Below are 13,095 nucleotides of genomic sequence, written 5' to 3'. Positions count from 1 at the left end.
ATTCATATCCGTTTAAAAAAAAACATAACAAAATTTGGTCGATAAACCCATGTAACCTATGTAATCGACAATCAGTCATGAATATCTGGCAGTTCTAGAGAAAGAAGCAGGATGAAGAAATAAGTTGGACTAAGATGATTATGCTGATTATCTCAAAAGTTCATATAGTAGCACATTTTTATAGGATTGGGTCCAAAACTTGATCTCAAAAGTTCTTATAGTAGCACATTTTTTTTAGGAGCCCAAAGTTCCACACCCATACCTAAAACTAAGGACAAAGATAACAACAAAACAGTGGCCATGAACTTACACCCTTTGGAAAGAGGGTAAGACAGTGACCATCTCCATGAACTCATCATCATCTTCCATAGTCTTCAGAGTACCAAAAGAAAGGGACACTTCAACATCTATACTTCCTTCAATTGATCCAGGAAATACCGTAACTGTCCCATTGTGCTTATTAGCAACCCCGCTTCGAACTCCTATCGGTCGTCCCCATCCAAAATCGTTTCCATACATGTCAAACCACGGCGAGCTCCCCGTAACCAGAGGAGGATTAGACCCAAACTCGTTAAAACTAACGAACGCGGGCTTCTCCAACCACGACTGCAGAAAACTTCGAACAGTTCCATTATTCCAAGTCTTAACAACTTGATTCAATAACAATGCTCCATACCCAATTCCCCCTTGTAGTAATTCCCCTGCTTTACAACTAGGTCCCGCTGCAAATATCGAATTACCAAAGTATGTATTGGGCAGAGGAGGGTTCAGTCTCGCTCTATGTCCCATTGCTAACCGATAACTAGTCTCTTCATTCGGATCTAAATTCCTAGCTCGAGTTATCGCAATCCAAATATGAGCCAACAAAGCTTGTAAAGACGAAATAACAACACCATTGGTATCATTTTCGAAGTTGGCTTTCTCTTTAAGTCTCAAAATATTTTCCCTTTTGAAATGAAAAATTCTTTCTTCTAGTGGCGGAGTAATATATCGATATTTCTCTACGAAGCGTTCGTCTAAGTCAGATAAAGGAAGGCGGACCGGATAACAAGTATTGTCGAGAAACCAATGTTTGAGTATAGGGGGACTTGAAATATTATTAGAACTAGTTCTTGAAATCTCAGACCATGAATTAAAGAAATGCCAAAAGGATGTCCCATCACAAACAACATGATTTATAGAACACCCAATGAAAACTCCGTCAGTCAATTCAGTTACCTGTACGGAAAGAAGCGGTTGGAATCTACCAGCATAATTGGTCAATTCTTTTACAGGAGAAAAGAATTGTTGTATAATCGAAGAAGGAACATAAGTTGGATTGAGTATGTCAGAGATTGATACATCAATGGCGGCATGAATGAACTCTGCTCCGGCGTAATTGCAGTCAATGAAAACAGAGATGGTGTCATTAGTATCTTCTTCATGTTTTTCGAAACCAAGACGACCAGCAAGAGGGAAGAAGAAGGAGAGAGTTTGTGATAATGAAGTTTTGAGGTGATTGATTGTATTTGTGAAATCTTCTTGTTTTGGGGGATTGGTGAATAAGAGACCTTTTTGGATGTATTGAATTGAAAGCATCCTTAAATCCCATGGAGTTAACTCTATTCTTTCAATTGGGTTGACCTGGGTTTTTGATGTGGGTTGGATTGTACTGGTGGAGATGAACCTAACTTTTGCATCGGAATTCATTCTCTCTTGCTCTCTAGAATCTCGATCTCTCTCTCTTTTTCTATAACACTGTACTATATACAATTTAGAGCTGCCTCGAGTGCTCAGCAGGTGCTTCTATAGGCGCATCTCCTTTGTTTACTTTTGGATCTCCCTCACATTCAGCGCCCCCATAGATTGAGGCAGTCCGAGGGCACTCAGACAGTTCTTTTCCGTGTTGGCTTGAACATCCCGAATTCAAGTCAATTTGATTGCTATCGGACTGTCCCAATCCATGGGCCTCGGATTGCTCAGTGCGAGACCCAGGAGAAGTGCCTAGAAAGGGGTGGTTTAAGAAGAAAAAGACGGGGCGGGGCGCTTTCAGAGACACCGTCTACTATTTTGGAATTATCCATCTAGGGTAAGGTAACAAAGTGATGTCCATTTGGGAAATGTCACGATACCTAACTTTGTCTCTTTGTCCTCCTTTTGAGGGTCTTAGGGGCTATTTGTTTTTTCATTACCTATTAATCTGAAATCTGAAATAAACAATATGTAATTACTTATATAACTTGAGAATTTGCATGTGTTTACTTTTCTAACCAATCAGACATTAAAACAAAGTCTTCTTTTCAAATTCAGACTTGTTTTAAAAGCTGAAATCATATGCGTCGAATATGAACACTTGTTTTAAGATCTTAATATAAAAGGATACAAAACAACTAAAATTGCATACCTAATCATTTCAGTTTTCAGATTCAGATTTATAAAAAAACATACGGCACCTTATTTTGCTGTCACTTTTAGAAAAATAATTTGATTTTTTAAGAAAACTTTACAATCCAGGGAGGATGTTGTTGGTTCATTATGATGATGATATGAGACTCTAGAAAACAATTCAGATGATTTGTTATATGGTTGCATACAAACTGTTTGTGTGTTTGCTTCTTAGAGTTTCTTTAGTTAATTTCCTGCCACTCTTTTGCGACACTTTTGCCATACACTTTTTGCTACTCTCCAGCACACTTTTGACCGTACATTTTTTCCCATGCTTTTAGCGACACTTTTTGCGTTCCATTACCAATAGACCAGTTACGCTTTTTCTTTTATGCTTTTGGCATGCTTCTGGTGTTACTTTTGGCCACGCTTTTATGACATTTTTGACCATGCTTTAGTACAAAGCTTTTATCATGCTTTTGACTGGAGTTCGCCATGCCTTCTCATAAGGTGTTTCTTACTTCCGTCATTACTACGGAAGAACCAACATCTTACACAGCCACTAAGAATATTCCAGAATGACGTGCCGCTATGGCTAAAGAAATTTCAACTCTCGAGCACAATAACACTTGGTCTCTGACTTCATTGCCACCTGGCAAGAAATCTATTGGTTGTAAATGAGTTTACAAAATTAAATACCGCTCAGATGGTACGATTGAACGTCATAAAGCGCGACTTGTTGCTAAGGATTACACACAAGTCGAAGGCATCGACTATCACGACACATTCGCTCCAGTTGCCTAATTGGTCACTGTTCGTGTCTTATTATCTCTTGCTGCCATTTGTGGATGGCCACTACGTCAGTTAGATGTCAATAAGGCTTTCCTCCAAGGTGATTTGGATGAAGAAGTATATATGACCATCCCTCCAGGTTTTAGCAAACCAGGTGACCATAAAGTTTGTCGCCTGAAGAAATCTCTTTATGGCTTAAAACAAGCTTCTCGGTAATGGTTTGACAAATTTTCTTCTGGCCTAAAGGCCGAAGGTTTCACACAATCTTCATCCGACCATTCCCTTTTCTATTTTTTCAATGGTCCGACTTATATATATATATATACTTGTCTATGTTGATATTATCATCATGGGCAATGACAATAAGGAAATTTTTTCTCTCCGACAACGTCTCGAGAAACGATTCTCTCTTAAAAATCTCGGAAGACTTCAATATTTTCTAGGGATCGAGGTTTCTCAATCTCCTAAGGGTATCTTTCTGTGTCAACGAAAGTACACCTAGGATATTCTTCGAGATTCTGGCCTCCTCGGAACCAATCCCATTTCATTCCCAATGGAACAACATTTGAAATTGTTACCAATAGATGGTACACCATTAGATGATCCGACTCAGTTTCGACGTTTGATTGGTCGACTTATTTATGTCCCTGTTACACGACCTGACATTGCGTTTTCAGTAAACTACCTTAGTCAATTCATGCAACATCCCCGTACTACACATATGGATGCCGCGACTCGAGTTCTACGATATTTGAAAGGTACCCTAGATCACGGGATTCTACTTTCTTCTTCTAGTTCTCTGAATATTTCTGGGTTTACTGACTCTGATTGGGTCAGTTGCCCTATTACTCGACGCTCTACCACCGGCTACTTCACTATGCTTGGTGCGAGCTCGTTGTCTTGGAAGTCCAAGAAACAACGGATTGTTTCTCGTTCCTCTGCCGAGGCAGAATATCACGCCCTTGCTTCTCTAACGACAGAACTTCAATGGCTGAAATATCTATTTCAGGACTTACTTAATCCAATTCTTGATCCATTTCAGGTTTATTGCGACAACATGGCGGCCATGCACATTGCCGCTAATCCTGTTTTTCACGAACGAACTAAACATATCGAGCTCGATTGTCACTCTTTGTTCGTGAGAAAATTGAATCTGGTCTTATTAAGACGACTCATATTCGCTCTTCTGATCAAGTAGCTGACATTTTTACGAAGCCGCTTGGTTCGGACCAATTTCACCGATTAAATAAGTTTCATGTAACGTCTATAAATACTTGTGTAAATGAATGAATTAACTTACATTTGATTTTAACTTATCAGTGTGCAAGAGGAGTTTTTATTTTATCACAAAGGGTTTAAGTTCATGAAGATGTTCAATGTTGTCTTTGTCCTCTTCCTTTCTCTAGAACTGCCATATTCATGACTTTATGTCGATTACATAGGTTAGTTGGGTTTTATCGATCAAATTTTGTTTATGTTTTAATTCTTGATTAATATCGATCTTTCTTGTGTTTCTCAGTTTTTATTTTGCGTGATAAGCATATGAGGCAGCTGACCTCGAATTTTAGTCAGTTCGCAAGTTAAAGAATGGGGTTGTTGGCTTGGAGAATAAGGGTCCAGCTTCGTCAAGTATTCTAATTGGGAATTATAGCAGTCAATGGCTAAGGGTGCAACTTTTTTGGGAACTTTGCATATAGGCAATGCCGATCGACAAATTTGAATTTTAATACCTTTGAATTATGGTATCAAAGCCCTAAAACTGCAACGTTCTTCCATCTTCAGTTCAATAGAGTTCTTCCTCTTAGCTAATCTTGAATCTCAATCAATTGCACAAGTTTTTCAAAGTAATGTTTTCTTCAACTTTCTCTCTGAAAATACTACCATAATTTTCTTTTGTCATCTGCTTCTACAACCTATCTTCCCTATTAATCAAGAATTAAAACATAAACAAAGGCATATTCAGGGATAAATCACGCTCGGTGGACCACATCTTCTTCGCGGCTAAATGTCTTATTTACCATTGGAGCAGATCTTACGGGTGGGTCAAAACCTACACGTTTAATAACATGGTTGAAACATGGGATAGTTTTTTGGTTTCTCTGTAATTCCTAATGTCTTTTCCTTGACCTGGCTCCTCATCCTTGATCCGATATAGGAAATAGCCGGATCTCAAGGAGGGAACCGGCTCTTGAGAGGCTGCTAGGCACTCTCGTTTTTTTGTAACCTTTTGGCTCCCTTTTAAATTAATTCATATCCGTTTAAAAAAAAACATAACAAAATTTGGTCGATAAACCCATGTAACCTATGTAATCGACAATCAGTCATGAATATCTGGCAGTTCTAGAGAAAGAAGCAGGATGAAGAAATAAGTTGGACTAAGATGATTATGCTGATTATCTCAAAAGTTCATATAGTAGCACATTTTTATAGGATTGGGTCCAAAACTTGATCTCAAAAGTTCTTATAGTAGCACATTTTTTTTAGGAGCCCAAAGTTCCACACCCATACCTAAAACTAAGGACAAAGATAACAACAAAACAGTGGCCATGAACTTACACCCTTTGGAAAGAGGGTAAGACAGTGACCATCTCCATGAACTCATCATCATCTTCCATAGTCTTCAGAGTACCAAAAGAAAGGGACACTTCAACATCTATACTTCCTTCAATTGATCCAGGAAATACCGTAACTGTCCCATTGTGCTTATTAGCAACCCCGCTTCGAACTCCTATCGGTCGTCCCCATCCAAAATCGTTTCCATACATGTCAAACCACGGCGAGCTCCCCGTAACCAGAGGAGGATTAGACCCAAACTCGTTAAAACTAACGAACGCGGGCTTCTCCAACCACGACTGCAGAAAACTTCGAACAGTTCCATTATTCCAAGTCTTAACAACTTGATTCAATAACAATGCTCCATACCCAATTCCCCCTTGTAGTAATTCCCCTGCTTTACAACTAGGTCCCGCTGCAAATATCGAATTACCAAAGTATGTATTGGGCAGAGGAGGGTTCAGTCTCGCTCTATGTCCCATTGCTAACCGATAACTAGTCTCTTCATTCGGATCTAAATTCCTAGCTCGAGTTATCGCAATCCAAATATGAGCCAACAAAGCTTGTAAAGACGAAATAACAACACCATTGGTATCATTTTCGAAGTTGGCTTTCTCTTTAAGTCTCAAAATATTTTCCCTTTTGAAATGAAAAATTCTTTCTTCTAGTGGCGGAGTAATATATCGATATTTCTCTACGAAGCGTTCGTCTAAGTCAGATAAAGGAAGGCGGACCGGATAACAAGTATTGTCGAGAAACCAATGTTTGAGTATAGGGGGACTTGAAATATTATTAGAACTAGTTCTTGAAATCTCAGACCATGAATTAAAGAAATGCCAAAAGGATGTCCCATCACAAACAACATGATTTATAGAACACCCAATGAAAACTCCGTCAGTCAATTCAGTTACCTGTACGGAAAGAAGCGGTTGGAATCTACCAGCATAATTGGTCAATTCTTTTACAGGAGAAAAGAATTGTTGTATAATCGAAGAAGGAACATAAGTTGGATTGAGTATGTCAGAGATTGATACATCAATGGCGGCATGAATGAACTCTGCTCCGGCGTAATTGCAGTCAATGAAAACAGAGATGGTGTCATTAGTATCTTCTTCATGTTTTTCGAAACCAAGACGACCAGCAAGAGGGAAGAAGAAGGAGAGAGTTTGTGATAATGAAGTTTTGAGGTGATTGATTGTATTTGTGAAATCTTCTTCTTGTTTTGGGGGATTGGTGAATAAGAGACCTTTTTGGATGTATTGAATTGAAAGCATCCTTAAATCCCATGGAGTTAACTCTATTCTTTCAATTGGGTTGACCTGGGTTTTTGATGTGGGTTGGATTGTACTGGTGGAGATGAACCTAACTTTTGCATCGGAATTCATTTTCTCTTGCTCTCTAGAATCTTGATCTCTCTCTCTCTTTTTCTATAACACAGTACTATATACAATTATAGAGCTGCCTCAAGTGCTCAGCAGGTGCTTCTATAGGCGCATCTCCTTTGTTTACTTTTGGATCTCCCTCACATTCAGCACTTCCATAGATTGAGGCAGTCCGAGGGCACTCAGACAGTTCTTTTCCGTGTTGGCTTGAACATCCCGAATTCAAGTCAACTTGATTGCTATCGGACTGTCCCAATCCATGGGCATCGGATTGCTCAGTGCGAGACCCAGGAGAAGTGCCTAGAAAGGGGTGGTTTAAGAACAAAAAGACGGGGAGCTTTCAGAGACACCGTCTGCTATTTTGGAATTATCCTTCTAGGATAAGGTAACAAAGTAAAGTCCATTTGGGAAATGTCAGGATACCTAACTTTGTCTCTTTGTCCTCCTTTTGGGGGACTTAGGTGCTATTTGTTTTTTCATTACCTCTTAATCTGAAATCTGAAATAAACAATATGTAATTACTTATATAATTTGAGAATTTGCATGTGTTTACTTTTCTTATCAATCATATGCATTCAATTTGAACACTTGTTTTAAGATCTTAATATAAAAGGATGCAAAACAACTAAAATTGCATTCCTAATCATTTTAGTTTTCAGATTCAGATTTATAAAAAAAAACAAACGGCACCTTATTTTGCTGTCACTTTTAGAAAAATAATTTGATTTTTTAAGAAAACTTTACAATCCAGGAAGGATGTTGTTGGTTCATTATGATGATGATATGAGACTCTAGAAAACAGTTCAGATGATTTGTTGTATGGTTGCATACAAACTGTTTGTGTGTTTGCTTCTTAGAGTTTCTTTAGTTAATTTCCAGCACACTTTTGACCGTACATTTTTTCCCATGCTTTTAGTGACCCTTTTCGCGTTCCATTACCAATAGACCAGTTACGCTTTTTCTTTTATGCTTTTGGCATGCTTCTGGTGACACTTTTTGCCACGCTTTTATGACATTTTTTACCACGCTTTAGTACAAAGCTTTTATCATGCTTCGGACAGGAGTTTCGCCATGCTTTTGACAGGACTATCTGTTATGCTCCTCAATGAACTTTTAACTAAACTTTTAATACGGTTTTGCTGGCACTTTTGGCCACTCTCTTTGTTCGCCTTTGCTTAAATTAGCTCTTGTCTCTGCAGTTAGAAGACTAGAGCCTACTCGACCATCGAAATTTTAACATGACTAAATCTTGGTGACATTAAGATAAGGTAATGAAGATAAAAGATCAAATTTGGAAAATGACAGGGTTGACTTGATGGTTATCTTACTTTGCTTCTTTGAGGTCTTATGAGTTATGATTACTTACATATCATAATTTTCTTCGAGTCAGATTCGAATTATCACCTCTTAGTATATTTAAAGTACTCACTAACATCTACATTATTGTCCAAGACAGAATCCAAGTTTTTCAACTTACGATTTGAATGTTATGTTAATGGTTGTTGTTTTATATTAGTGGGAAGTTGGTACCAAACTCCATGAATTTAGCATTATCCTCCATAGCCTTCAAGGTCTCAAGAGAAAGAGAAGCTTCAATACTTATACTTCCTTCAACTGGTCCAGCCATTGCTACCATCTTCCCATCAAGCTTGCAAGTAATCCCGCTTCTTACTGCAATCAGTCGGCCCCATCTGAAATCATTGCCATACATGTTGAACCTTGAATATCCTCCACTCACCAAAGCAGTATATGGAGACTCAGAACAGGTATATCCATCCATGACTCCCAGTAATCGTTAATTACTATTTCATTATGAGACATGACCATCTGATTCAGTAGCAAAGCTCCCCACGAGTGTCCCTTTTCAAGTAATTCACCCACAGTAGTAGTGGTGAATCGAGGTTGAACTGAGTTCCCGAAAGTATGTTTCAGACAAATGTGGATTTATTTTTTCTCTGTTTCTGATCACTAACCAATAACTAGTCTCTTGATTTTGATCTAATGAAGATATTCTTCATCTTGCACGAAGAAAGGCTACCCAAACATGAGCTAATAGAGCCTGTAAAGATGAGATATTGTTTTTGTTATGATCTATCTTAAGTTCCAAGTTTGCCTTGGATTTAAGTTCTGCAACATTTTCTCTTGTGAAATGAAAGACTCTCTTCAAATTGAGATGGATGATATGGTACTGTTAAAAATTCACCCGTGGGGATCGGAAGACGAATGGGGCAATCAGAATTACTCAGAAAACGACGTTCGAAAACAGGAGGGCGTGAGATGTGCCATCACAAACAACATGGTTTATGCTACAACCTATAAAAATACCGTCAATTAGTTCTGTTACCTGCACAGAGAGTAACGGTTTTGACTGACCCTCGTGGTTGGCAACTCCGTTAAGGGAGAAGAACGAGCGAACTATGTGAGGAACATAAGTTGGGTTAAGGATGTCAGCTATGGTTCCTTTTTTCCTCTAGTGATGCCTCAAAGGTCCACAAGAAAGTTTGTGGACCAGACCTATCTCTTGGTTGGTACCACCACAAATTATTCCAAAGAAATGTATATCACAAGAGTATAAGTGATATGTTGTATTCAAATATTCCTTTTCCAAATTATTCGTAGTTGTGATCTACTGATCAATTAGGACTTATCCTGCTTTTTCTTGATTATACTGATTACTAAAATATATCCTTCAGTCTTCTTGTAACACTTCCCTTTCGACTCTGAGATATCAACAAGTTAGACGGTTGAGGTGGACTAGCGTGGTCTGTAAAATTTGGTTTTGGTTTGAGATATCGATGAGTTCTCAAGAACTTGTGAATTTTATTTGCTAATTTTGAGAATCAGTGGTCATTTGGAGCTCCATCAGTAAGTGTCAACATTTATCTTATCAAATTCAGGTCTAGCCTGGCCCGATCCCAAAATACTGATTGATACTTTGTTTCTCTTTTTGCATGCATATCTCGACCCTGCCTGCACAACGAGACGTTATCATCTAGACAACGTGTCGGACCAAGTGCCAACGAAAGAGATAACTGAGAGTGCCTGCCCACACCACAATCTGCTGCCCACGAGGCAATGAATCGGCCCAAATCCTTTGGAAGGAGGTGTCAAAGTGAGTGAGGGAGTAAGAGCTCGGCCTGATCACGCTAGACCCGGCTCCCTGCCGCATCTCAAGTTGTGACAGCGAGAAACACCCTATAAGGGGTTGTAGGAGAGGGTGAGAGCCTTGTAATGCCCAGATATCCTACCACACCACAGGGCGCTACCCTCGCGGGAGGCTTCTATTATGCATTTCATTAGGTGACAACTCCAATTTATAGAAAAGAATAGGTTGGATTTGAGACTCATATATAAATTGTCCCAAGTCCCATAGTACTTATGGTTTTTTTTTTTTTTTTTTTTTTTTTGTTGAGGATAGTACTTATGGTATTGATATTCTATATGAATGACTATTAGAATTATATGACTTGTATGAATGGCTATTAAAAGATGTTAGAGTATATCACCAGGCCCAGCCCATCGGACAAGCCCAACCGACCGAAGCATGCAAAGCATGCAAGCCCGACCGACCGAACAAGAGGCCGGCAAACCGACTAGGGTTTGTTATTAGAGAAAGTTGTTATTTTATATTAGAGAAAGTTGTTAGTTTATGTAATAATTATGTACAAGGAAGTTTCCCAAAATTCCTTGATTACTTCCATATGTAAATCACATGTAAACCTATAAATACTAATGTAATCCTATTAAAAAAAATGTAAACTTATGAATAAAATACACAGAGAAATCTTCTCACGTATCTCTCTCTACTTCTCACGTTTTCTCTCCATCTCTGTGTTCAAGTTATTTATTATTATTCAAGAGGTAATTTACCTCTTCACATGGTATAAGAGCCAATTCAATTTTTTTTCTCTGAATATCAATTCCTTCAATTATGACTACTGATATTGATTCCGGAGATTATACTCCTCACGCTCCACCTAATCCGGTGTTTGATGTTCATCACTCTGATTCACCTACTACGATCCTAATTACTCCATTATTAATGGGAGATAACTATGTCTCCTGGTCAAGAGCTATGAAGATGGCTCTTCGAGCTAAGGATAAGCTAGGGTTTGTGGATGGTTCTATTCCCAAACCTACCTCTCCATCTCAATTACACTCATGGGGAAGTGTAATTATCTTGTTAGTAGTTGGATAATCAACTCCATTGCTCCGGACATTCGATCTTCCGTTTTATATGATGATAATGCCGCCGATATTTGGCGCAATCTCTATGATAGGTTTTTCCAATCCAATGCTCCAAGATTTCTCAATTAAAGAGAGCTATTTCTTCCTTCAAACAAGAAGGACATGATGTTTCTTCATACTTCACTCAACTTAACACTCTTCAAGATGAGTTACAATCTCTTTTAGTTGTTGATCCATGTATTTGTGGACAAGGGAAATCACTACCTGATCGTTCTAATCAAGAACGTGCTATGGAATTCTTCAAGGACTTCATGATCGTTTTTCGGAAATTCAGAGTCAAGTTTTGTTAATGGATTCTTTTCCTTCAATCTTAAAGATTCATTCACTTGTCAAACAAGAGGAAATCCAACAAAACATCATGGCCGCTACTTTCAATCCACTTGAGGCCGCCGCCCTTGCAACCTACAACAATGATCAACGACTTTTTCGCATGGAGAAAAAAAAAAACGCTCACCGACCTAAACGAGCTCGTCCCTTTTGTGACTATTGTCAACAACATGGCCACATTAGGGCTTCATGTGTACCAACTACACGGTTATCCAAACCGGTCCAACTCAGGTGCTCGACCACCCCGGCCAAATCGACCGAACGTCTCCCTTGCTGCCATCGTGACCGAGACGACGGAAACCCCCACGGGAGCGCGCCTAGCAACTTCATTAACTCAAGAGGAATACCAAGGCCTTATTTCCCTTCTTGACCACCAATGCCATTTTGCAGGCACCTCCAACACTAATCAAGGACCAACCGACGCAGGTATTAATTTTACAGGTATTCAATTCGTCTTTTCTCCTTGGGTTATTGATTCTAGCGCCGCCAAACACATATGTAGCTCTTTATCTCGTTTCTCTAATTATATTGATGCTCCCCCACAATGTTTTATCCGTTTACCGGATGGTACACGTATTCAAGTACGTCACATTGGAATGATTGTTTTCAATTCCAATTTAATCCTCAAAAACGTATTACATGTTCCGGAATTTAAAATCAGTTTAATTTCTGTCTCCCAACTCACCAATTCTCTTCGATGTTTAGTAACATTTGATTTCGCTTTTTGTGTCTTTCAGGACCCATGACTAAAGCGAGGATTGGACTTGGTGATCTCCATGAAGGACTATAGTTTCTTCACACGGATCTTAAGATTTGTTCTTTTTCAATTTCTAGTAATAGTCTCCATAATAAAGATGTTTCCGATATATGGCATTGGCGCCCCGGACATCCTTCTTTTTCTACTTGTAAGTTTTTAATTTCTAGTAATAGCCTCCATAATAAAGATTTGTTCTTTTTCAATTTCTAGTAATAGTCTCCTCCCAAATTTGACCATCTTCGGGTCTTTGGATGTCTATGTTATACTAGACGACCATTAGTCAAAACCAAGTTGGAATCCCGCGCCTCTCCGGGAATTTTTGTCGGCTATCCTCACAATCAAAAGGGATATTGCGTTTTCGACTTGGCTTCTCTCAAAATAATCACATCTCGTGATGCCCTTTTTCACGAAAATAAACTCCCGATGATGACTACACATCCGGTTCCTCAGCCTCCTCCTTCCCGATCGATGGTCTCCATCCCGGACGATGGCACATTTATTTTTTCCCACCATCTCATTTCCTTCTCTTATTTCGGGTTCTCGTTCCGTTCATCATGACCAGGCCGATGTGCCTCTAAGCACACCCTCTCGGGTTCCCGGCATTACCCATGCCGCGTCTCGCAACTCGGGTCAGCCCAACCGAGCTTTGTCTCCGAGCACCTCCGGGCAACA

General features: G+C 39.1%; 1 protein-coding gene and 4 pseudogenes across 3 annotated transcripts in view; 2 read left to right on the top strand and 3 right to left on the bottom strand.

The window, feature by feature from the left end:
* The window catches only part of LOC147565891 (uncharacterized), a 91,903-nt gene that overhangs the window by 59,633 nt on the left and 19,175 nt on the right, over window positions 1-13,095 (top strand). The window lies entirely within an intron of this gene.
* LOC147565896 (putative acetyltransferase At3g50280 pseudogene) lies at window positions 125-1,962 on the bottom strand (annotated as a pseudogene). The gene has a single exon (XR_015230308.1). The product of XR_015230308.1 is annotated as a putative acetyltransferase At3g50280 pseudogene (transcript).
* On the top strand, window positions 3,710-4,354 carry LOC147565895 (secreted RxLR effector protein 161 pseudogene; annotated as a pseudogene).
* Window positions 5,527-7,461, bottom strand: LOC147565894 (putative acetyltransferase At3g50280 pseudogene; annotated as a pseudogene). Its single transcript, XR_015230307.1, has one exon. The product of XR_015230307.1 is annotated as a putative acetyltransferase At3g50280 pseudogene (transcript).
* LOC147565893 (putative acetyltransferase At3g50280) lies at window positions 7,150-10,792 on the bottom strand (annotated as a pseudogene).

Source organism: Eschscholzia californica, unplaced genomic scaffold (genome assembly GCF_041429995.1).
Source record: "Eschscholzia californica isolate CP2 unplaced genomic scaffold, dmEscCali1.0.p SCAF_1, whole genome shotgun sequence".
Lineage (NCBI taxonomy): Eukaryota > Viridiplantae > Streptophyta > Magnoliopsida > Ranunculales > Papaveraceae > Eschscholzia > Eschscholzia californica.
The sequence above is the reverse complement of the archived record's forward strand: the minus strand, read 5'-3'. Positions and strand labels throughout refer to the sequence as shown.